Consider the following 25891-nt stretch of genomic DNA (forward strand, 5'->3'; position numbering starts at 1 on the left):
CGAAACAGCTCGGTAGATTGCGTGGGACAAAACTTTCTGCAAACACATAAGTAACATTTTGGAAAAAAAAAAAAAACAATATCAGATTTTATCGGAGGTTCTTTACTTGGATTATGAACGGTGGCTTGCAGATGGTGTTATTGTGCTGGCAGCCGCGTAACTCACACAGAAATTTACAAGAGTTCTGAATGTGGAAATACTTAAATAAGGTCAAGCTCCTTTGCCTGTCATTTAGAATTTTCATTATAGATCCTGAGAGTCTAGCTCTATCACGATACATTTCCTGATTTGGCATCCTTCTGCTTTCTTTGAATTTTTCTTTTAGTTTCCCTGGATAGAAGATTAGTATAATTAAATGAATGGGTGGCATTCTCCTCACCTAAAACCTCTAAGAATCTTAGGGCTTGCCCTATCCAGAGAGAGTGCAAGTAATCACAATGTAAATGAGGCCACTTGATATATCATTTCTTAAAAATCAATCTTACCTAATGAATTTACCATTGAGGGCCTCAGATAGCCTCCACGTATCCCTTTTTGAGTGCTTGCTTACATGCATGTGGCGTGCTGACAACTTTAGGTAACATCGTCTTTTTGATAATGACAAATTTCTATGCAGCTGCTCTTATTATTTCTATTTTACAGGTAAAGAGACCACAGCTCCTCGAGACTGAGTAACTTAAGCAGGATCACAGAGTAGTGGGGCTGGGTTGAACCTGATCCATCGGACATGAACTGCTGCCCTAAGCCATTACAGTGTATTCCCCTCATAGAGACTAAAAACCTTGAAAGAAAGAGAAAGAAAGAAAGAAAGAAAGAAAGAAAGAAAGAAAGAAAGAAGAAAAAGAAAGAAAGAAAGAAAGAAAGAAAGAAAGAAGAAAAAAGAAAGAAAGAAAGAAAGAAAGAAAGAAGAAAAAGAAAGAAAGAAAGAAAGAAAGAAAGAAAGAAAGAAAGAAAGAAAAGAAAGAAAGAAAAGAAAGAGCAATAAAAGGCAATAAGGAGTTTGAGTGGCGATGGAAAGCAGCACAGTAGAGTGTGAGCTAATTAAATCTGGAACCTCGCGAGGGGTATAAGTAAGTACTTCAGAGTGAGAGAAAGTTCACTGGAACTAATGAGGGAGGGTCCCTGGGCCCTGGAAAGAAGCTGGTTCCGGGAAATTTCCACACTTGAGAAACTGGGGAATCATTATTTTTCCAGCTGAATGGCAAATGATTACAATTCTAACTGTCTCAGTTTGGCTTCCCCGGTTATTGGTTGACCCGGGGCTGCACTCAAGAAAGCTACGAGAGTGGAAGATGAAGTGAAACCAGGAGAGGACATAAAATATAATTCATGAAAGGAACTGGGTGTAATTCAGAGGGAAGACAGTGGTTTCAAAGTCACATTGTAGAGAGACAGAGACAAGCTGATTTGGGGTTGGAACAGCAGACATGTTCCCACCAATGCATTCCTAGCGCCTCCTATGTGCACATAGATGTGCATTGTGGGTCTGTCTTCACCGTTGCAATTCTTGTGACCCATCCAGGTTCAAAGGGCACGGTGGGAGAACTACTTACACTGCGTTCTGTCCCATGGGATTGTAATTCTCTCTCTTTCCTCACCTCATCTTGTCTAGTTTTCTTTAAGCCCTCTAACACAATGCTTTGCAAACTGAAATGTGCTTATGAGTCACGTGGGAAATCGTGTTAAAGTGCAGATTCTTCTTTAGTAAGTCTGGGTTGAGGCCTGAGTTTCTGTATTTCTAACAAGCCCCCAGCAGTTGTGGATGCCCTCGTTGGAGAACCACACTTTGAGTAACGGGATTCTAAAAAGTGAAATCATCCCAGCACCAGAGAACGAGGATTATGTCTTTCTCCCAAGCATACACTTCTTTTTTGTTGCTACACCCCATTCTCTGTATGTTCTTACTTGTGGCTGAGGCTGAGGACAGGATGGACAGCAGGTGCCACACCAAATCCCAGGCCTGTTCCCAGTGCCTGTTTCTCCCCTGTTCTCCCCCTTTGCCTGCTCCCATCTGGATGGCTGGCCTTCCTTCCTCTCCAGAGGGAATTCAGTGAAACAGCTGCTTCCTCCTCATGTGTATCAACCAGTGTTCTTATAGAACGGTTAGAATCTAGAGCTTGGAACCGAGCATGAGAAATCAGCTGGCCTAGCCTTCTACTCTCAGTAAGTAAATGTCTAAATCATTCAGAGGGAGAGAGATGCCTGTTTTCCTCACCCAAACCACCATCATCTCTTTTGTCTTTCTTAACTGTTCACATTTTCAAACATCAGCGTGGGCCTGGTGCTGTTCGAGACTCAGTCATCAAGACCCTATTTAGATTAATTTGGTTCCAGGTCAAACTTTCCAATTTCACACATTTATCCCATGATTTCCTAATGCTATCGAATGACATCGTTTTATTTTTTTCCCTTTGTTTTTCTCTTTCAACTAATTTATTTAATGGGTCCAAAATGGGTGATTAGACCATAAAAACATGTGGTATCCTAATTGGATTTTGAAAATGTGTAAACATGGCCCTCCAGTGGCTTCCTATTACCATCTGGACCAAATATAAACTTCTGACCATTGATTCCAATTCTCCTCTTCCTACCCCACCCTGATGCCCCTCTCATTTGTTACTTTTCTTCTCCAGGGTCTCTCTGCTCCAACTAGGCTCGCCTTGTTATTTTGCAGAACATTTTCCTCAATTTTGCCTCAAGGCTTCTGCTTCTGCCTGAACTGGTCTACAGAGAAGAAGTAAGTCCCTGCTTTTCATTTTTCACACATTTCAGAAGGGTTTTCAGATTTTAGTTCAAGATCGATACCTTTAGGGATGTTTCCAAAATTAACCCCATCCATTCTTCAATACCTTGTGGTCCCTAGTTTACTTCAATGCCTTCCAGTTATTTTAGAAAAAAAAAATATGTTTTACTCATGTATACATATGTGACTCTCTGAGTCATTAAGAGACAGTTACAACATGCTTCTTCTGTGTTAGGTAATAATCCAGGTGCTGCCAGTCACGGTGAACAGGAAGGCAAGCTTCTTAGTATCAAAGAGTTTACATTCAGGTTTGGGAAGGTGGAGAATGAGCAGTAAACAAATAAACGAACAATAATTTCAGATGATGAAGAAGTACTTCCTACTGGATGTTATGAGGGCTACAGAGCATGAAGTCAGCTCACTTTTGGTTTGAACTCTCTCTCGGACTTCATAGATAAGCACATCAAAGTTTGCATGTGGACAAAACATGTTGAACACATCTCAAGGGAAGGTTCTCCTCGAGACCACTTATGTCTGGGAAAATATCAGTGAGGAGACCAGGCATCAATTTCGTTGGTGAAAAGTTGCCCTTCTGTAGTATTCAGTATAGCCGAGTTTCAGAAACTTGAATGTCTCGTTAGTTTCTCCAGCTTAATTGGATTCGTCTGGGGCACTTGTTTAAAATGCACATCCAGATGTTCCAGTGCAGTTGACCCTGGGACTCTATAATAAAACACTGTAACACTTTACGTGATGATCAGGACACTGCGATGGATGGATGGATGAATGAATGGATGGAAGGAAGGGTGGCCAGAAGGAAGGCTGAATACATAAATGGACCCAAAGATTTTTAGGCTGTAAGTTAGTAGCCAAATTCACAAAAGGTTTCTGAGCAAGTGGGCATATGATACAACATATGCTCCATGACTCTAACTTCGTCCTGTGGCACTGAGCCTATGATTTGGGAAGGTAAGCTCAGTTCCATCTCCTTCCTCTAATTTTTCATGAAGCAAAAGCTTATTCTCTGAGTCCTAGATATAAAAATCATTTTGAGAATGAATAATTAAAATAGACTGTGTGAAATGTAATCTTTCATTCAATTGCCCACCATATACCAAAATAATTACATTTTTTTGAATCACATTTTCCCCAAATAAGTCACTTCTACTAATTTTGCTGTTATAACAAGATATTTAATACCACTGGGAACAAAGATATCCCCATATTCTGACAAGACCCTCAAGAAGCCACCATGCATCAGGACCAGACACTACCCCTCATGGTGACTGAGAGGCAGTAGGATGTTCCCACTTTTACCAAGCGCCATCCCACCAGGCCCTCCATAGTCTAGGGAAGATGGCAGGAGATGTGCTTAGCAAGGTCCTTATGTAAATTTCAGTGCATATTCTCACCCCTAATCGAGGGGCAGGGAAAGGTGTGTTTCCCCTCCTGAAACAAATTGAGAGGGCTCTTGGAGAGTCACTCATAACGATTGGGGCACCTGCAATGAAGGGAAACTGGCATCTCATTCTCCAAATGGAGGCATCCTGAGCTTCCAAAGTTGGCAGACCCTCCTTCAACATGTCTCCATAGAAGAATAGGTGCCAGACTTGTGGGGGGAGCCAGATGTGTACCTCTGAGGTATGGCAGAGGTATACAGAATTATGCACTCTGTGGCCCTCTTTCAGCCTATACATTTCTGGAGGCATGAATATCAGAACTTGGAAGGACTGTGGCAGAAATACCTGGGGAGGGCAGGGTGATCTCCAACCCATCTAGGATGTTTTCCATCCCTGGATGAGGTGAAAGAGGACCCCAGCCTTTCATTGGCTTCACCTAAAGGAGCTCAAACATTAGTGGAGGAAATGGAGCCATGGGTTTCCTCCATAGCCACCAAGCGAAAACCTGGAATGTCCACACAGGGTTCATGGCAGCCAATGCTGCTTTGGGGAATGTGGGGCAAGCTTAAAAGCACACATATGCCACCTCTGTGAAACCCACTAGTAGTAGACAGAACCAGGGAGAATCACATCAGTGTCCAAAGATTCCTCCCTCTCAAGGGCAAGTAGATATTTCAGGAAAGATTTCTCTGAGTCCCTAGCCCTCCTTTCGTCTTCCGGAGGAGCTGGGTCTAGAGGAGGGAGGGGATAGTATTGATTCAGAGCCAGATCTTGCCCCCCACCCTCTTTGTAAGCAGCCAGAGTCACAGCTCTAGCTGTAAATTGGATATGCAATTAAGGGTTTAAATTAAGCCACACTAAGTTTTAATTACCAAATGTGACCAGGAAGTTATGGAACACACCCAAGATTTTGTTAAAGGAAGAGAAAATAGTGGATTCTGCATAGCACAATCGAACACAGAAACTTTAAAAAAAATACATACAACTATTTCTTTTTTCTTTGGATTAGAGTTGCAATTCTTCCAAGATCCCATTGTCACAGAAGCCTTTACTTTAAGCAATTTTTGTTCTCCCTGGTCAAATAATCCAAGAATGTTAATTTCCCATTTCATTTTCTTACTTTTTGCATATTTCTGGCATTGCATAAGGTGGTTTCACTCATTGATCACCCCACATTAAATCTTTCATCAAAAGTTCAAAGTCAAGTATTTGGTCATTTGCAAGAGAATCTCTCTGGCATTGAAGACTAGGTCTCCAGAGTGAAGGGATTAGATGATGCGCCAAAGCATTGCATCTGGTTCCCTGGGTGATATCCGAAGGCGTGTACACAACAGGAACAATACTCCAGCCAGACTTAGAGCAGAGCACATGAGTTCTCATTTGTAACACATGCTTGGGTCTACCCTTGTTTATATTTAGCCACTCTTGTATATACATAGCTTTACTGTGGATTAAGAAGGCCTTGACTTGATGTAAAATGCTTTTGGAAAAGCCTGTTCAACAAGGGCAGTCTCAATTGGTCAAACAGGATTGTGCAGACTGATGAGTAGGGCAACAGTAAGTCAAGTTAGTGTACAAGTCAAGAACGGAGATCCATCGTTTCTTTTCACATGAAGAGTCTTGAGCCAAAACCTTTGTTTTATTGTTAACAAAGTTAAAACAGAAAGAAAATGCGTTTTAAAATAAAATAGCATGTGTGTTTCTGCTCTTTAATTTTAAACATAAATTATGAATCTCTAAGCCTAATATTTTTCCATATCAATAAAATGAAGAATTCTTCCAGGAGCCTCCCTGAGACCCCTCTTCTTTAAATTTATATAAGCTATATAATTAATAAAGATGTATGTTATAATAGATCCCTTCACTTCAGTGGATAATTATGTAGCTTTCAGAAATCACTTCACAATCTTAAAATAGTTTTCTTCAATCAGCCAAGATATTCAATCAATAAATGCCATTCCATGTGATCATGACTGTGACTGCCAAACTATGCAATCTTAAAATGTTGGGAAAAAACAAAGGACAAGAGGGGTGACTATCCAGGACAAGACCAAGTATTTTATGGCAGGAGGCCTTTCAAGTAGACTCTCCAGGTTCCACATAAGTCCCTTCATATCTGGAAGTCTTTATCATTGTCTTAAGCCTGGAAATCAATGACCATCATCCCCTTGAGAGTCCGAAACCTGAAACAACTATATTTCTTTAAGCACCTTTGCAAAAGCGCTTAATTTTCCATGAGAATTCACCGTTTTGACCTGGCTCCTTGAATTCAAGGGAAGGGTGGAAAGTCGAATCTAATAAATGGATAACATTCAGGAACTTCAAACTTCATTATTTCTGATGGCAACCCAAAGCTTTTTCCATTGTAAAAAAGAAAAGAAAAAAAAAAGGTGAGGTATTTTACGTTCAAGTAGCTCTTTCAAAGAGGGGAATGAGAGCACGCAGCCCTCTTTACCCTGGTGAGAGCCTCATATTCTATATCTTGTGTCTTTGTTTCGAGTCCAGCCCCTGGTTGAGGGTCAGCTAAGGAAAGACAGAATGAGGTTCAAATTCTTTAATTAGTTTTGTCAGTGATTCTCTATGGTTGGCAATAAAAGAAATACTTTCTGGGAGATCAGGTTCTCCTGCTGGAACTTTGGATAGGATAAAGCCCTTGAAAGGCCAAGATCATTTTCAGCCCATTGTTCTAGCCTGTCTCTGAACGGAGCTTTTTGCTAAAGAGCTTTGGAGCCAAAATTTTTATGTCATCTCCGCAATCATGGCCCACAGGCACCAATAAGAATGTCGCTTTCAGAAAGTAATGCACAAGAGACCTGCCATCTTAGAAGGTCTTCATAAAACAGTGTACTCCATGGGCAAATTGGGAGAAAACATTTTTTGTTTGGGAATGTTGTGAATGAACATTGCAGTCTGGGATACATATTTCCTGGAATGCTCAGAAGTCAAGTTCTCCAAAGAGAAAACACTTACAAAAGGGATGAGGGCAGCTCACCAAGGATGCTGAAACTTGCTTAGAAGTCAATATTGGAGGAGAGAAAAAAAAAAACTTTCATAGAAATATCTTTGGAATGGCTATACCCTTTCATGTGGACACGTTCTACTCTCTAGTATCCACATAGATCCACTTAAGACCGACTGCCTAGCCTGATACAAAGGCAATAACCTTAAAAATATATACCTACAGCCTGTTTCCGATTCTGTGTCTCCCTCTCTCTCTGCCCCTCCCCCGTTCATGCTCTGTCTCTCTCTGTCCCAAAAATAAATAAACGTTGAAAAAAAATATTTTATAAAAAAAATATATATACCTACATTGATGTGGTCATGGACAGAGACAAATTCTTCATATAACACAGGATAAAAATATGATTCCAGCTCTATCACAAAAATGGGACATTGCAAACTCAGGCAAAATCCACAAAGAAGTGACCATGTCTTTCCGGCTTATGGAGCAGCTGGATCATGTCTAAAAGGGACCACACCCGCCGCCTCCTCTGTGAGTCATCACCCTCCTCCTTCCTTGGGGAATACCAGCCTGACTTCCTGACGGAGGAGAAAGTTTTATATGGAGGCACCCTTCCTCTTCCCTCTGTGTGGGGTCATAAGGTAGCAAGAAGGTTATCAAAACTTATATTGACATCTAATTTTACAAATGTTTCTATTGGGCAATCTGACTTTCCTCTATAGAGCTATTTCAAACCCAGACTACATATCAATTAAGAGGGAAACTTTATTTTCTAAAGTTATCAAATCTCCTTCAAGCTTGACTATCCAAGAAGAAAATAATAATAATAATAATAATAATAATAATAATAATTCCTTGTGAGTATCACTTCTCTGATTTCTGGTACCAGATGACTCCCAAAACCATCTTGTATCAACTTCATGTTCATCAGTGAGAAACTCAAACATCAAGACAGAAAACAAGAACAAAGAGAGAAGATAGACAGTAGGCATTCGTTTTTTGAGCAAAGGCTCATCAGTATCTGTTTCTTCCACAGGAGATATACATTTTGTGTTGTAATTTAGGGCCATGTCCACTGATGTCATCAGCAATACCATGTCTTGGGAGCTTTCTTCCCAGAAGAAGAATCGGCCACTTGTTTTAGTGAGAAGAATATTGAGATATAAAGGATTTCTTTCACACTGCACACATAATTTGTAGAATATTCAGCTGTCTGGTGACTTTTCCATAATATTATCAGGCTCTTAATTCAACAACTGGGCAAATGTTCCCAGAGATCAGGGAGAATAGGAGTTGCAGCTCACTGGTAGGCCCTGATAGCTGTCCTCTTCCCTCTGGACATCTTGTTAGATCAGCAACGGTTACTTTCTGACCCAGTGGTATTTGTGACTTCTCCCACAGTGTCACACATTGCTGATATCTACACATCAGGCTGGACTCTTTATCTCCCGGCATCCAAATCCTGCAGCAGAGTTTGAAGTTTTTGTGCTGGGTCTTTAAATTATTTCTCCTGCCCACCCTTGCTTAGGATTGCTTGGAAAATGGCAAATAACAACAACAAGCCTGTCTTAACTTTGCCAAAACAAAATTGCCTGGGATTTTTCAGAAGCCACATTCAATTTGTGAGTAAATGCAATGGATCTTCTGGACCAACCATGACTATAAGCACTGGCCTACATATTCAGGGCCTGCAAGGAGTCGAGGCCAGGGGCCTAATGAGAAGCAGTCAGCGAATCTAATGAGAATCAGACAGAAGGCCTAATGAGACATTTAACATGCTCTGCCTCTCCCTCCTCTTTTGTTCCATTTTCATGGGAATCTGTGTTTAGGGAGCTTAGTTGCACTGGCTACAAGCAGATACATATGGTCTTAGTGGGACAATCCAGGAAACAATACAAAGACTTGAAGATGGCCAGGGATAGGGAGGGTGGAACTTGGAAAATGTACCCGAATGCCATGATAATGTGGCAAGGTGGGTTTCCATTTGACTTACATTTCAATGGATTGCATCTATGCCTTTTTCAGAATACAATGTAATCATAGAGCTATTGGTGATGATACAATAAACAGGCAGAGATTTCCATCGCATGACATCACTGCTCTGAGGGAAATAAAGATAAGAAAAGTATGCTGTGCTGTTTCTGTGGCTGACTATTGCCATTCAGAAAGAAACGATAGGAATGCAGGTGTTGCACAATGGAGGATACCTGGAATAGTCTCCTTATGAGGCAACGTTCCTTGAACACTAGGTGTTTTCATTTGTTGACCTTGGATGGAACAGCCAGCAAGAAAGATAGCTATCAAATTATAGGCTGGGCTGGGCTGAAGGTGAGGGCGGGAACACAGACCTTACTTAGTTACAGCTCGCATCTCAGTTACCTGAGCTGGAGGCACAAAAAGGAAAGATGGATATGTCCGTGCCTCTGTTAGAAATTTTGTCTGACCCTTGGATTTAACATTTGGGGAGCAGAGCTTGATTCTGAGAAAGTAGGCATTATTTCTGTCTTATTTAGCTCGCAAGCACAAGAAATTTGCATTGGCTTTTGTTGCTCTCCTATCAAATAGCAGTTTCTTAGGATATACATACCCTTTGTTTTATTTGCTTGCCCAACTATATGCTTTAAATGCAACTCTATCCCTCTCTCTGTCCATTTACTTATTTATGACAACTTTTCTTTTGGTTGTTGAGGTCCAGCTTTGGCTTGCCCACCTGTGTCTGAATTCAAGACCTGAAGGTAAATCATACAGGCTTGCTCTTTGGTGGCGCCACCTAGTGGCCTCCCATGGCAACACAGTTCTTAGCAATCAAAAGACTAAGGATGTAGATGTCTGATTACCAAGGTTGGTAGGGGTGGGACAGAGCAGAAGTGCACCAACCTTCATAAGTTCCAGGTGCTAGTCTCAGAATTCATACATGTCAGCTTTTTGAAACTTTACCAAACTTCTGCTGAGTAAATAATATCATTCTCTAAATGCTGCTATTCCTATTAGCTAAAATGCACTGAATGTTTCCTATGGGCAGAGCATCATGCTAGCTGCTTCATATGCCATTGGCTTGTCTTTCCTAGTAATAACACTATGAGGTGCAAATTATGTGGTCCTTTGAGTCTAATTGCTAGGGTCTGTAATGGGCTCTAGCCCTTACTTACCATGTGACCTTGAACAAATTACTTAATCTGTCTGTGCCTCGGTTTCCTTACCTATAATAGCACATACATCATAAAGTAAGCACTTGTAAAGTGCTTTAAAAAAGTGTCTGACACATAGTAAGCATTCAATATATGCCAGCTAGTATTTTTCATAATAGTAGCCATGGGTCCTGCCCCAGTGCAGCTAAACATCGGTGGACACAAACCCCATTATACTGACTGGTCTTATAAATTTCATGTTGAAAGTCTCAAGTGGACACTCAAGAGTCCCAGGAAGCCTATCGTATTTCCCTTTCATGTTCACTTTTAGACTCCCCCAAACAACTATTTTCTACCTATCCTCATATCTTGTACCCCAAGGGTATTCTCACCCTCAGCTGATGACCTTGCCTCATTATTGAGGAAACAAGCAAGTAACTAGGAGCTTTTTTCATCTCTCCTCCACCATACTTGCTGACCACCTGTTTTCTGCTCTCTGCCTTTTGCTAAGGGAGGAAGTTCCCATTCCCACCAAATGGTAGCTGTTCCAATTATACACCTGGATCTCATGCCCTCTCGTCTCTTCAAAGACTTGGCTCCAGTCTTTGCTAAATCATCAAATTCTCCCTTCCTACTGGATCACTGCCATTAGCATCCAAACAGGCAACCTTAAAATATTCCTACCTTGAGGCTACACCCCCTCCAGCTAACATCCTATTCCCTGCTTCCCACTGTCTAAGTAGAATGAGAAAAAAACATCTCATCCCAATAAGACCTCTATTTCTACTCTACCCTTGAGTCTGCCTTTGTCAAGGTCACCTCCGTGCCACCACCAAATCCACTGGTGGCCTCTCTCCTCTCTTTACTTCTCAGTGAGATTTCATGCATCTTGTCTGAGTGGCTGTGACACCACACTCTCCCGGTTTTACTTCTCCCTCACTTGCCTTCTCTGATTGACCTTTAAAAGTAGAAGTGCCCACCCGAGAGTACCATCGTAGCTGTCTTCTGTTCTCTGTGCTTTTAACTTAAAAAACTTATCCAGACCCACCATATTAAATTCACCTATATAAAACTTGAAAAGAGATAGCCTCAGCCCTGGTCTTTCCTGAAACTCCAGACTCAGAACCTACTCCTGACTTACCATTTCCATGTGGATCATATGTTAGGCACCTCAAACCGCCATAGCAGTAATTTCGATACCCCCCCAAACATGTTTCTTTTCCATTTTTTTTTTCTTAGTAAGTAGCATGACTTTCACCTACTTGGTCCTGTCAGAAGCCTTAGAGCCTCTGATAAGGAGACTTTGATGATTCTTTTCCTTCCCTAACCTTAAAAATATGTTTCACCTCAGTTTGTTACCCTCTGTGTGGATATTTCTCACCAGCAAGAGCCCCATCATTTCTCACCTGGCTGAAATATGTCTCCTAACTTATTATCCTGATCCCATCTCCCATGTCTACAATCCATTAGCCACACAGCAGCTAGAGACATTACTTAAAAATATAAATCAGATCGTACCACTTCTCTCCCTTAAATCCATCGATAGTTTCCTTTCTCATTGTAATTAAATCCAAATTTCTCACCCTGTCTAACAAAGCACAACATAGCATAGTGTCTTTGAGAAAAATGGTCACGAAGCTTTTTTTTCATTCTGAGCATTCTCCATTACCTTTCCAGCAAATTTGCTTTTTTAACCTAAGTTAGCCAGAGTCTAACCTAGTCGCTTACAGTTGAAGGGCTGTCATTAGATAGCCTAAGGAAATTATTCCATTTAATGTCAGGCTCTTTGTAGGAAGACATTTGGGATATGGATAAATCATGGACATATCAACCAGATTGCAAACTCCTTCCATCCAAAACCAATAGGTTGTGTGTGTGTGTGTGTGTGTGTGTGTGAAGTGTAATGAGAAATACATATGCACACACAGAACTAGTGATAGTGGTGCTTAGTAAGAACTTGTGGAGTTGCTTTAAATTTAACTTATAATTTCTTGTGGGCTTTTTTTTAAAATTTTTTTCAACGTTTTTTATTTATTTTTGGGACAGAGAGAGACAGAGCATGAACGGGGGAGGGGCAGAGAGAGAGGGAGACACAGAATCGGAAACAGGCTCCAGGCTCCGAGCCATCAGCCCAGAGCCTGATGCGGGGCTCGAACTCACGGACCGCAAGATCGTGACCTGGCTGAAGACGGACGCTTAACCGACTGCGCCACCCAGGCGCCCCTCTTGTGGGCTTTTTTAATGTTTATTTATTTTTGATAGTGAGAGAGACAGAACACAAGCAGGGGAGGGGCAGAGAGAGAGGGAGACACAGAATCCGAAGTGGGCTCCAGGCTCTGAGCTGTCAGCACAGAGCCCGACATGGGGCTTGAACTTGTGAACCATGAGATCACGACCTGAGTCAATGTAAGCCACTTAACTGACTGAGCCACCCAGGTGCCCCTTCACCTGTAATTTCTCTATGAAATCTGCCTGCTCCAGAGTCTCAGAGACAAAGCAAAGCATTCCTCTCTGGTCCTGGAAGGGAAAAGAACCGGAAAAGTAAAAGCCTTTGCTGTGAGACGATTATGAAGGAGTCAATGAAGACAAAAATGCTAGAAAGGCACTCTCGAATGCCGTACTTGGCCCTGCTTCTGAAAGCTTTAATCTCTACAGGTAAGTTTGGGAAGGGGCTTTAGGAAGCAAAAATAGCAGTTTTCCACTGTATTTATTTGTTTTTGTTTAACAAACACGTAAGTATGGCTAACTGGGTGCAAGGTGCTATTCTATTTGCTTCATAATCACCAAGTCAGACAATCTACAGTCTCCTGGCTAGCCTACCTCCACAAGATGGATGTTCTTCAAAGACCAAAATCAGTGTGAGCACAGAATTTTTGAACCTGTAATTCCAGTGTGGCATGTATGGAATAGCTGAAAAAGTTAAAAATCGTTGAAACTTAAGTTATAGTGCCAAGGGTTGACATACCATTTAATCTTCCCAGTGATGGTTGGTCTTGCTTCAGGAAAACATGATGAATGATTTACAAAGAAAAATAAATAAATAATAACTGTGAGCAAGAGGAGAGTTTGTCTCTTGGGCAGCCCCCTTACCCTGAAAGATGTTATTAGGAAGGAAAAAACTTTTTTCCACCCTCTAATCTTCTGGCTGGTCTAAGAATTAAACTGACATCAGGTGAATAGAAGAGAATCACATTTAGTTACACAGTTACAGGGAATCTACATAAACACGAGAGATTTCAAAGATAGGTAAAATAAGGTATATTTGTCATTTTAGACTAAGGAGAAGAGGGTAGGGATCCCAGGCTTCAAAGACAGAGAAGGCAATTCACGGGAAGAATGGAAAGAGTAAACAAATATTGGCTGAGCCATTCAGAAACATAGGACTTTTTATCAGATAGGCTTTGCTAGGTTCCTCCCTGTCTCCCATACCTCATTCATATTATACCTAGTCATCTATGGTGATGTCTCTTTCCCCAGGTCCTCTATCTAAATTCTTTTAGGTAAATAGGGGCCAGGCAAGCACAAAAACTTCTAAGTCTTCCATTTCTTAAAAATAGTCAGCCTGAAATAATCCACATGCCAAAGAGACACATTTTGGAATGGCAAATTTTGCTCCCCTCTAATGTCCTCCCACCTAAGTTTATGAAGGCAGATCTCCAGACTTACTCCAAATAAAGTTTAAAGTATGTTATTTCAGCAGGTCACAACACAGCAATGCCTGTCCTCCCACATTCTGTGGAGGTATGCACAAAATGTGTTACATTTGCATCGGGTATGTATTTATATGTGCCAATGCCTATCAATGCTTACATTAACTGTGACAAAAACATAAATGTGATCCTCTTGTAGGTTTTTTTTCTTCAGCAAATGCCTCCCATAGTGAAATTCCAAGTTGAAGAATCATTTGAAGCTGTAGTAAAGAGGGATCACCTAAGCTTTTGTAAAATCCGCTGTCATTAGGGGCACAATGGACAAGACTCACTCAGGCTGGGAAGAAGCTAATGGGGAGAAGCTCCTTATAGACCAATCCTGTATACTCAAAAAATCATTGGAGGACTTTCTAGAAGACACCAATACTCAGGCTCCACTTGGACCAGTTAAATCAGAATCTCTGGGATTGTGCCTGGCCATTAGCTTTTCTAAAAGGTTCCCAGCTGATGCTGATACACACCCAGAATTCAGAAAGCAAACATTATTACCAACTGGGTGTGAGGTCCACTAACATCTCCAAATAAGATGACCAGCCTTTGTGTCTATTGGATGCTACACAGTTGTTACCCCTTCCATATAACCCTACATTCCTCTCTGTCTTTATTCTGAGACAACTTTCTAATTTCATAGTAATTATATACACAACCCACCAAACCTAGTTTCAGAGTAATTCAGGAATTAAGTCCTCATTTATAAAGCTTCTTAGAACTGTAAAGAGGCCACTGAGGTCCAAGACTGGATCCCAGAACCACAGAGAGATGCCCTAGCTCTCCTGGAGGGGTAGTTCACCAAGACACCAGGGGCAGCATCACTAGAGGAACAGTCTAAACCATTGCCAAGATAGGAAATAGAGCCAAGTCAAGGATCAATGCCAAGAATGCTCACTTGAGGAGAAAATGTAACCAATCGTTTCCACTTACCAAAGACTTCTTGAGTACCTATTGTGTTCCAAATATTGGACCAGGCATTGCAGGTACAATCCCACTCTCTGAGATCTGAGGGTTTAGGGAAGATATGTCATCACATAATTTCAAAATTACATGGAAAGTTATGAGCAGAGTGAGAAAGGACATTTGTCCCAAAGTGGCGTATTTGAGAAGATTTCTAGAACGTATAACCTTATCCGAGTCTTGAGAAGTAAATGTTAGTGAAGCAAGTTAGGAATGCCTGGGAAGTGGGCAAAGAAAGGGCAACGGCACAAGTTATGGTACCCTAGAGGTGTGTGTGGAGGGCGGTGTCGGGTGGATTATAAACTGTCTGGTAGGACCAAAGATTAGAATGTTAGGCAGGAAAGAGCAAGGTCAGATTCATATGGTAGATTCGTGGTGCTGGCTGCAGTGTGGAGAATGTGTCTGAGAGTAGAGCTGGGGTAGAGAGTACGGCTGGAGGAGGGTGAGCAGAGCATGACGGCGAAGATCCAGGCGAGAGATGGTAGGACCAGCACCAGAGCAGTCGCAGTAGAGGTGGATGTGGCTGGGCAGGGAGTAAAATCAGCAGGACTTCAGGACTGATGGGATGTGTGGGATGAGGGAGAGAGAGACTAGACTATCAATAAGGAAAGTCAGACACCGTGAGAATGTTACCCTCAGGACGTGGAGTTTGAAATAGGTGGGGACAGGCAATTTAAGATGAAGACCATGAGCCACATGAGGATTTGGGGTGCTTTTTAATAGGGTGCTTTTAATAGGGTGCCAGCTGTGTAGTTCAGGTAGGGCACAGCCTTGAACTGTTAAATCGGATTGGACACCTGCGGAAAGTGCGGCGGAGAGATCTTGCCTGTCTTCTTTACTTTCATTCTGTAGTTTACTCATCACATTGACAGTTGGGATTAGTACTTTCCTAATTCAATTGTTTTTGTAAATCCCCGCTCATCTGATGATTGATTACAGGTGTCTATAAACTGAGAAATGACAGCGTAGCTTGGCCTCCCTTCTCTCCTTCCCTCAGCAAACCAGAGGCCTGGAAAGTCTTGAGGCTGCCTCGGGAACAGTAACACACTCTAAATGAGGAGCTGAAGGAAGGTGGAACATTTAAATTAACCTTCAGTGGAAACCCCAACCCACTTGTTATGGTCATTCTTGGCACAAAAGGCCTCTCGTGCTGGCGAAAATCCAGAAACATGAAAATGGTAAAATAACAGGACAGAAAGTTGGCATGGACCCTGTGGTGATTTCCCTGTCCCACTGACTCCCCTGCCTTGGAATTCTGTCTAGACTTGGCTTCAAGGCACATTCTTTCAGCCTTTGGTAGGCAGAGGTGTCCGGCTTTTGCAATGTGTACATGATTTAAAAAGAACTAAGAACAGGCTCTCAGCAAACCACTGCTTTCTAAAGGTCACATCTCACTGCTCCAAGTGTTACCGGGAAACCCAAATATATTCCAGATCGCTCAGCCCACAGGTGCAGAAGCTGAATGCTGCAAATTCCATGTGCAGACTTGCGGGGTCCTTACTCTGAGTCTCCAGATGCACAGGGAATGTTTTATGTACAGGAAGACAGAGGCTACACAGGGACAGCTGGGTTTTGGAGAAAAAAGTATGGACATGTAGTTAATTCTACCACAAATCCCCATATTGAAGCCACCAACATAGCAGAGAGAAAGGAAGCATCCAGGGGGATTTCATCCACATATCCATCCCAAAACTTTTGAGTGCTTACTATATGTCAAATATTTTCCAATGATATTTTCCTGCCTGTGACAAAATTGCACACACTGGAGAAATATGTTTCTTGCCACTCGGAAATCACTGTGCGATTCAGGGAGTTAACGACATTGGCATACCATTTGCCCCTGATTTGTGATACCACCAGGAAAGTGATTTTATGACTTTCCTTTTATCTAACTATCCTAGTCACTTTTCCTAAACGCCTTGGAGAGAAACATACCCTGAGAAGTGGATTTTACAAAGGAATCAACCTGACTGAAGGAAGTTAAGAAATGTTTAACTTGAAATGCAATTGTTGGGCCCTCCTGTACCCAATGCGTATACTGCCAGGAGGCTGTTGCCGTGGAGAGCGATAGGTTTTCAAATTCTCCACAAATAGAAATACAAAAAAAATTTATCTGATGATTGTAGTGATGATGATTAGAATAGGCTAATAAAAATAGTGAGGGAGGTAAGTAGAATGAGAGAAAAAAAGCACAAGAGTAATCTAAAACTATAATGTGAAGGAAGAGTTCAGGGACTTTGATACACCAGGGCATCACTCTTTCAGAGATATTTATTGAGCACCTATTTATTGAGCACCTATTATTTTCAGACCTTGCTAGGTGCTGAGCATATAATAATAGTAAGCAAAGAAATGACACTTCCATGAAACTTCCATTATAGTGATGGAAGAGAGAAAACTGAAATATATATATATATATATAGAGAGAGAGAGAGAGAGAGAGAGAGACAGAGACAGAGACAGAGACAGAGACAGAGAGACAGAGAGACAGAGCACAGAATCCAGTGGCTAAATGGACTGGTGTAGCCTTCACTTTGAGTGTCCTCAGTCTCATTACCTATCAGAATCGTACTGTTGATTATCAGAATCATCTTCTGATTATTTGACCGTGTGGACTAAGACACAAAAAGAGTTTATGATTAGTCTGTCTTCTGTGCCTTCCTCTGGCCAGGGTCCAGCTCTCTTGGTCTGTATGCCAGGTGGTTTCTGAGTTATTCTTGATTCTTCCAAAAACATCAAAAAACCAATCCAAAGCATGTGCTCCAATCTCTTCAGAATAAGGGCCTAAGACTTGTTAATTCAGATCAAGGAGTTAGAAAAGAATATTAAGGAGCTGGCAGGCTCCAGTAACTCTTTGGTAGAGGAGAGGTATGGATACTTTTTTCTGTTCTTTTCCCTTCTTACACTGGATTTTTGGGGTATTGCCATTCTAGTAGCAAACATATGGAGGGAACTGACTCCATCCTCTTACTCAAATGTGCTTTATTAAAGCAATAAGAGCTCGTTAGCTTCAAGTTAAATACACCCTGTGCACCTCTGGGGGGCCATCTAGTCCACCCTTTGGAGTCTTGCTTTGGCTGGCTCTGTTCTGACCAGCATCCTGACCTTGGGGGCAAGGCTGACCAACCATGTGAAACAGCATGGTACATGACAGATTTCCTGAGTGGCTTGTGCTTTCTATCTGATTTTCCCCTTCCTTAGGTGTATTTAGGTCCCACCTAATTTGTTTTTAAAGTCTTAGACATAATTTTACAGTTGGGCAATTGGGTAGCTAAGCTGCCTTTGAATTCTTGCCCCAATAATACTACACAAGTGTATAATGTTTCATTTGTTTTTCAAAGTTCTTCCATCCTTTTTCTCACCTGTTCCTCATGAGAGGGCTGTTAGAAAGCTTGTACTATTTGATAACCTCCACAGACGAAAAATATGAGTCTCAGGGACTCAGGGAGGTTGGGTAGCTTGTCCAAGAACCTGAGCTGGTAACTTCAGAGCTCTAAGTGATATGAAGTTCTTTGGAGTCTGAAGACTGCTCTTCAATTACATCTCAAATGTGCAGAACCCTGGGATTGGATTCTGGCCACATGTAAAATTCTTGCCAATGGGAAACAAGTCCCCTTCTTACCTACCTTCTACCCAAAAAGTAATTTGATCTTCCCAGACTCACGAAGGAAACTGCAGATGAAGCTGTTTCCTGTGCAATGAGATGTGAACATCCAACAATGGTGAGAATGGTGACATTGAGAACCTTTCATTTCCTACCTTCCCTCCCTAGGAACCCTCCACCCAGGCCTTGGCCATGATTCCACCAGTGCTTTCTGACTTGTGAGTTCAGCTCCACTTGTAAAGGAGTTTCCAGTTAAGCTACACAGGATAAGCAGAGGTGATGGGGCATCCCCTTCACCTGCCATAATTAAGCCTTTTCCTCTAGGTAGTGAGAAATGGCAGCATGTAGAACACTGAATACATCAAGAAATGACATCCAATGGAGAGTAGAGAGGGCTTCTAGGGAATGAAAGTAAGGTCCATCCTCATTTGTGATCTACAACTTTGCTATCCAAGTAGTCCACAAACCAGCTGATCAGTATCATTGGGAGGTGGGAGCTAGTTAGAAACATAGAGGCTCAGGCCTCATCCAAGACCTCTCAAATAAGAATCTGCATTTTAACAAGACCCCATGCCTTTACTTTCTAGTCACGTCTCCTCTGTCCTCCTCTCTCTCTCTCTCTCCCCGCTTCTCTGTATTGTTGTGTCTGTCTTTGTCACAACATCCAATTCTCACAGCACTCAGGCTCTTGAATACATTCCTTAAATTTTCACAACTTGTAGATAAGGTTTCCCCCCACTTTTCTGGCACTGAAACTGAGGTTTAGAGAGTAATTCATCAAGGGTAAGACTGCCACTAAGTATAGGTGAACCTAGGGTTTGAAGTCAGGTTTGGCTCATTGCAATGCCAAATTTCTTCCCTTTATAACCAGAACTATTCTATACAAATCCTCTGTGGCCCACTTTTTCCAGATGAAGGCTTTTCAGAACAAGGGAAAGGCAATGCTTACCCATCTCAAAGGCTCAGAGAAGGGACACTTCCTTGGGCAGTTCAGGGCTCCCCTGTGTGGTCACAAAATGGATGCGAGAACTTCAGGCTTCACAAATTCAAACATCATCCAGAAGAGAGCAAGTCTCTTCTGATACATTTCCTTGTCCTGGCATCTGTTATCAGTCCTTGGCTCATATTGTTTCACTCCCATTCTTGTACTGATCACAGGGGCTGAAGGTGGAAACACTGACTGTTAAACCAACTTGGGTGTACTCCTGGAGCTGTGAGTGGGGTCTTTCCACACAATCACATGGCTAAACAGGAGGAAGTGAATATCTTCCCCCACCCCCTGCACCCCACCCCAAACCAGCCAGGATATAATAGGTGAAATGAGAATATACAGTGAAGGGGAAACCAAAAAACCTTTACACCTCTACAATAGTTAAGGCTGTTCTAAAAATATGTTTATGGACAAGATCATACATTAACTGGAAAAGAGTCAAGTCACAAAAAAAAAACTTTTAGCATCTCCTATGTCTTTTTAAAAAACTATTTCTCTTTAAAATAGGTACATAAAAGAATGCTAAAAAGAATAAGCTATGGGGCAGATTTTTATTCTTGATGTTTTTCTCAATATTTTAGGGTTTTTTTCCTCTACAACAAACATATATTGTGGACTACATATTTGTTTTTATTTATTTATTTATTTATTTATCTATCTATCTATCTATCTATCTATGTATTTAGAAGGCATGTGCATGTGCACTCGAGTGGAGGAGGGAAAGTGGGAGAGGAAGAAAGAATGTTAAGCAGGCTCCTTGCCCAGCACGGAGCTGGACTTGGGGCTCGGTCTCACAACCGTAAGATCATGACCTGAGCTGAAATCAAGAGTTGAATGCTTAACCAACTGAGCCACCCAGGCACCCCTTGGACTACATATTTAAAACATTTTTAAGCATATACTTCTTTTCTTTCGCATCATTATTATCCTCAATGTCAATATTCAGATTTTAAGACCTATACAGTTCTATAGCATTATTTAAGATGAACTTTGTTGAAACACCTCCTGTTGGTATTATCTCTGTAGCTATGGCATTCTATAAGAGATCCCTTCTAGAAAAGCAAATCTTCCCTAAGAAAAATTAATCCAGAACCTGGTAGCACTAAAAAAAGAGAATCTTCTCATGGCGGGGGGGGGCATGAGATAATAAGCCCACCTTCTTTGCCCTGGAAGTTGCCCTCACCATAAGGTCTTTTCCCCACACCCACCATTCTGTGGCCTTTAACACTTCTGCACACATTTAAAATGATGGGGGGGGTGGGAAGGAGTGGAGGGTGGGTGAGGGGTATTGAGGAGGGCACCTGTTGGGATGAGCACTGGGTGTTTTATGGAAACCAATCTGACAATAAATTTCATATTAAAAAAATAAAAATAATAAATAAAAATAAAAAATAGTACAAACAGCTTTAGATGTGTATCAGCAGAAGACTAGTAAATTAATTATAATATATGTAGGCAACACAAAACTAAAGACCTATTAAATGAATTAAAAAAATAAAAATGAAATGAAATGAAATAAAATAAAATAAAATAAAATAAAATAAAATAAAATAAAATAAAATAAAATAAACATCTTCACCTTGTTACCTCTTTGCCAAGTTGAAAAACATGTTGGATTTTTTATGAATAAAATAGAAGAATTTACTAATGAATGAGGAATTACAAAAAGTTAATAAATTTAAAGTACAATGATTCTATTATATATGCCATGCTCTTTGAGGAATATTGATGGGAGCTAATGAAACCATCTAGAAACAAGAGGGCTGCATCCTGCCTCCTCGATGCATCCCAGCTTTCTCCAAGATTTATTTTCTCTTTTTTAAATTGAACTATAATTGACATATAATATTTGTTTCATGTGTATTACATAGTGATTCAATAGCTGTATGCATTGCAGACTGGTCACCACAATAAATCTAGTAACCAACTGTCATCATGCAAAGTTAGTACAATATTATTGACCGTAATCCCTATGATGTACATTATATCCCTATGACTTACTTATTTTATAAACGGAAGTTTGTGCTTCTTGATCCCCTTCACCCATTTTGCACCCCCAAACTCCCTCCTTTCTGGAAATCACCACTCTGTTCTCTCTAAATATGAGTCTGGGTTGTGGTTTGGTTTTTTGGGGGGTTTTTTGGGGTTTTTTTTTTTTATATTCCATTTGTAAGTGAAATCATGTGATATTTGTCTTTCTCTGTCTGACTTCTTTCACTTAGCATAATACCCTCAAGCTTAACCCATGTTGTTACAAATGGCAAGATTTCATTTTTCTAAATCTTTCTTTTTAAATTACAGCTGAGTAGTATTCCACTGATTATATATACTACCTCTTCTGTATCTATTCATTTACCAATTGCTGTATCTTGGCTATTATAAATAATGCTGCAATGAAGAAAAGTGTCCATGTATCTTTTCAAATTAGTGTTTTTATTTTCTGTGGCTAGGTACCCAGAGGTGGAATTGCTAGATCATAAAGTAATTCTATTTTTAATTTTTTGAGAAGCCTCCATAATGTTTTTCATACGGGTTGCACCATTTTACATTCCCACAGACAGTGCACGAGGTTCCCTTTTCTCCACATCCTCACCAACATTTATTTCTTGTCTTTTTGAGAATAGCCATTCTGACGAGTGTGAGGAGATAGCCCATTGTGGTTTGATTTGTGTTTCCACAGATAATGATGTTGAGCATCTTTTTGTATGCCTGTTGGCTGTCTGTATGTCTTCTTGGATAAATTGCCTGTTTGGGTCCATTTTTAAATCAAAAGTTTTTTTTTTAATTCAGTTGTATGAGTTCTTTATATATTTTGGATATTAAACCTTAATCTGATATATGATTTGCAAATAGCTTCTTCCATTCAGTAACTTGCATTTTTGTTTTGTTGATGGTTCCTTCACTGTGGAAAAGCTTTTTAGTTCTATGCTTATTTTGCCCTTCTGTTTGTTTTGTGGACCTGGCCTTTGGAGTCAGGTAAAAGAAAAGAATTCTGATACTGGTGTCAAGGAATTCAACACCTATGTCTTCCAGGAGTTTTATGGTTTCATGTATTACATTCAAGTTTTTCACTCATTTTGAGTTAATTTTTGTATGTGGTGTAATTTTTATTACATACATGATATATGGTCTAGTTTCATTGTTTTGCATGTAGCTGTCAAGTTCTTCAAACACCATTTGTTGAGGAGACGGTCTTTTCCCCGTTGTATATTCTTGCCTCCTTGTCAAATATTAACTGATAATATAAACATGGGTTTATTTCTGGGCTCTCTATTGTGTTCCATTAATCTGTGTGTCTATTTTTGTACCAATACCATACATCTTTGTAGTATATCTTAAAATCTGTGACTGTCATACCTCCAACTTTATTCTTTTTCAAGATTGCTTTGGCCATTTGGGGTCTCCTGTGGTTCCAGATTTTTGGATTATCGGTCCTAGTTCTTTGAAAAATACTGTTGGTATTTTGATAGGGATTACATTAAATGTCTAGATTGCTTTAGGCAGTATGGACATTTTACATTAATTTTTCCAATCCATAAGCCTGGTTCATCTTTCCATTCATTTGTGTCATCTTTAGTTTCTTAACCAAGGAGGTTAAAGACCTACACTCTGAAAACTATAAAACACTGATAAAAGAAATTGATATCTTTCTGCTACTTCATTATTAGGGTGTAGAAATGCAACCAACTTCTGTGTATTAATTTTGTATGTTGCAACTTTACTGAATTCATTTATTACTTCTAATAGTTCCCCCCCACACGCCGGGATTCTTTAGGGTTTTCTATGTATAGTAGCATATCCTCGGCAAATAGTGACAATTTTACATCTTCCTTACCAATTTGGATGCCTTTTATTTCTTTTTCTTGTCTGAGTATTGTAGATAAGACCTCTAGTGCTATGTTGAGTAAAAATAGGAATAGTGGACATCCTCATCTTGTTCTCAGTCTTAAAAGAAGAGCTCTCAGTTTGTCACCATTGAATATGATTAACTATGAGTTTATCATACATGGTCTTAATTATGTTGAGGTATGTTCCCTCTAAACCCACTTTGTGAGAGTTTTTATCCTGAATGGTTAGAGAATTTTGTCAAATGTTTTTTCTCCATCTACTGAGATGATCATATAATTGCTCTCTTGATTTTATTTATTGAAGTTCTCTCTTTTTCATAATGAGTGGATAAAAGTTTATCAATTTTGTTTATCTTTTCAAAAAACCAACTCTTTGTTTCATTGGTCTTTTCTATTGTTTTTCTTGGTCTCTACTTTGTTTATTTTCACTCTGATCTTTATTATTTTTTTCCTTTTACTAACTTTGGGCTTTGTTTTTGTTTTTTTGTTTTGTTTTGTTTTTTCTTTTTCTGGGTTCTTCAGGTATAAGGTTATGTTCTTTGTTTGAGATTATTATTTTTTGAGGTAGGCCTGTATTGTTATAAATTTCTTTCCTTAAAACTGCTTTTGCTGGGTCTCAAAAATTTTGGACTGCAGTGTTTTTATATTCACTTGTCTCCATTTATTTTTTTATTTACTCTTTGATTTCTTCACTGACCCATTGGTAGTTTAGTAGCATGTTGTTAGCCTCCACGTGTTTGTGTGTGTGTGTGTGTGTGTGTGTGTGTGTGCGCGCGCGCATGTGTGTGTGCGTGTGTGTGTGTGTGTGTGCATGTGTTTTCAGGTTTTCTTGTAATTGACTTCTAGTTTAATACCATTGTGGTTGGAAAAGATGCCTGATATTTCAATCTTCTTAAATTTATTCAGATGAGTTTTGTGGACTGACATGTGATCTATCCTGGAGAATATTCCATGTGCACTTGAAAGGAATGTGTATTCTGTTATTTTCAGATGGAATGTTCTGTGTGTGTCTAAGTCCATATGGTCTAATATGTTGTTCAAAGACACTGTTTCCCTACTGATCTTCTGCCTGGATGATCTGTCCATTGATGTAAGTAGGGTGTTAAATTTCCTACTATTATTATCTTAATGTCAATTTCTCCCTTTATGTCTGTTAATATTTGCTTTATGTATTTTGGTCCTTCAATGTTGGGTACATAGATATTTAAAATTGTTTCTTTTTCTTGTTCTTTTTTTTTTTTTTTTTTTTTTTTTTTTACAACTCTTATACCCTCTAGTTGGATTGATAGCTTTACCATTATGTAATGCCTTTCTTTGTTTCTGTCTTTGTTTTAAACTCTGTTTTCTCAGGGCACCTAGGTGGCTCAGTCGGTTGAGCATCTTACTTCAGCTCAGGTCATGGTCTCGCGGTCTGTGAGTTCGAACCCTGCATCAGGCTCTGTGCTGACAGCTCAGAGCCTGGAGCTTGATTCTGTGTCTCCCCCTCTCTCTGCCCCTCCCCTGCTCATGCTCTGTCTCTTTCTCTGTGTCAAAAATAAATAAACATTAAAAAAAATTTAAACTCTATTTTCTCTGGTATGTATTACTACCCCAAATTTATTTTCACTTGCTTTTTCCTGCAATATCTTTTTCCATTCCTTCACTTTCAGTCTGCATTTGTTTAAGGTCTGAAATGAGTGTCTTCAAACAATGTGTAGATGGGTCTTGTTTTGTTTCCATTCTGTCACCCTGTATCTTTTTGATTGGGACATTTAAGCTATTTACATTTAAATATTGATAAGTATGTACTTATTGCAATTTTGTTAATTGTTTTCTGGTTATTTTTGTATTTCTTCTCTGTTCCTTTCTTCTTCTCTTGCTCTCTTTGCTTGTGATTGATGACTTTTTTTTTTTAACATTTATTTATCTTTGAGACAGAGAGAGACAGAGCATGAACAGGGGAGGGTCAGAGAGAGGGAGACACAGAATCCGAAACAGGCTCCAGGCTCTGAGCTGTCAGCACAGAGCCTGACACGGGGCTTGAACTCACAGACCGCGAGATCATGACCCGAGCCGAAGTCGGCCCCTTAACCGACTGAGCCACCCAGGCGCCCCATGACTTTCTTTAGTGTCGTGCTTTACTTTCTTTTTATTTTTTGTTTATCTGTTATAGGTTTTTGGTTTGTGGTTACCATGAGATTTATATATAACATACTAAATAAATATTATATATATAAGTATTAAGTTGATGGTCACTTAAAGTTGAACACATTTAAAAGAACTTCATTCTTCATTTGTACTCCCCCCACCATGTTTTGTGTATATGTTTTCATATTTTATATCTTTTTAACTTGGAGTCCCTTAAACTAATTGTTTAGATATAATTGATTTTACTATTTTTGTCTTCTAACATTTTTACTAATTGTATAAGTGTTTGCTCTACTACCTTTACTGTATGCTTGGTTTACTCATTAAATTGGTTCCTTTCGTAATTTCTTGCTGCTAATTATGGCCTTGCCCATTAAAAGAAGTCCCTTTAAAAATTTTTGTAAGGTTAATTTAGTGGTGATGAATT

General features: G+C 40.1%; 1 long non-coding RNA gene across 2 annotated transcripts; it reads left to right on the forward strand.

The window, feature by feature from the left end:
- The first annotated feature begins 919 nt into the window (after nt 1-919).
- On the forward strand, nt 920-13019 carry LOC123383828. 2 transcript variants are annotated; one of them, XR_006594081.1, is made up of 3 exons: nt 920-2163; nt 2634-2737; nt 12715-13019. It is a non-coding gene; the product is annotated as an uncharacterized LOC123383828 (long non-coding RNA). The 2 variants fall into 2 exon arrangements; XR_006594082.1 differs by having other exon boundaries at nt 920-1070.
- Nucleotides 13020-25891: the final 12872 nt, after the last annotated feature.

This window comes from Felis catus, chromosome A2, assembly GCF_018350175.1.
Source record: "Felis catus isolate Fca126 chromosome A2, F.catus_Fca126_mat1.0, whole genome shotgun sequence".
NCBI classification, from domain to species: domain Eukaryota; kingdom Metazoa; phylum Chordata; class Mammalia; order Carnivora; family Felidae; genus Felis; species Felis catus.